This window comes from Hyposmocoma kahamanoa, unplaced genomic scaffold, assembly GCF_003589595.1.
Source record: "Hyposmocoma kahamanoa isolate Upper Pololo Valley unplaced genomic scaffold, ASM358959v1 182, whole genome shotgun sequence".
Classification (NCBI taxonomy): domain Eukaryota; kingdom Metazoa; phylum Arthropoda; class Insecta; order Lepidoptera; family Cosmopterigidae; genus Hyposmocoma; species Hyposmocoma kahamanoa.
This window is the reverse complement of record NW_020653713.1, coordinates 4,704,472-4,704,962: the sequence shown is the minus strand read 5'-3', so window position 1 is coordinate 4,704,962 and position 491 is coordinate 4,704,472.

The following is a 491-nucleotide window of genomic DNA, read 5'->3' as shown; positions in this document are numbered from 1 at the left end:
ACTGGCACCCCTTACCCTTCAAAACCGAAACACAGTAATGCTCACATTACTGCTTGGCGCCAGAAATAAGGAAGGTGGCAGTAAAGCCTTGGACGAACTCTTTCTTAAGGAGCCAAGGAGATAATTATTTGATTAACATACTAGACTTATAACGTATTACCAAAAAATAATTTATCTCTAAATAAAAAAAAATACCATAACCTCGTGTTTATTATATATTCGTTATTTAATACATCAAAAACCTTTCATGAAGAGTCTAGTACATTATGTTACTCAAATAATTGTTTATTTAAACAATATTGGTTCACAATTTCATTTTCGTTGTTGTGAATTTTCTTCCATTGTTATTATTGACAAATTTAAAAGAATGCGGGGCATGGACCGGTGTCTTGCTGACGTCACCAGTGCCTCACCGCTAGAAACTCCGGCGCTGATCCCCTCCCGCGTCGCCCCTCAAGCCTCAGACAACAAAACAGTTATGCTTACGAACC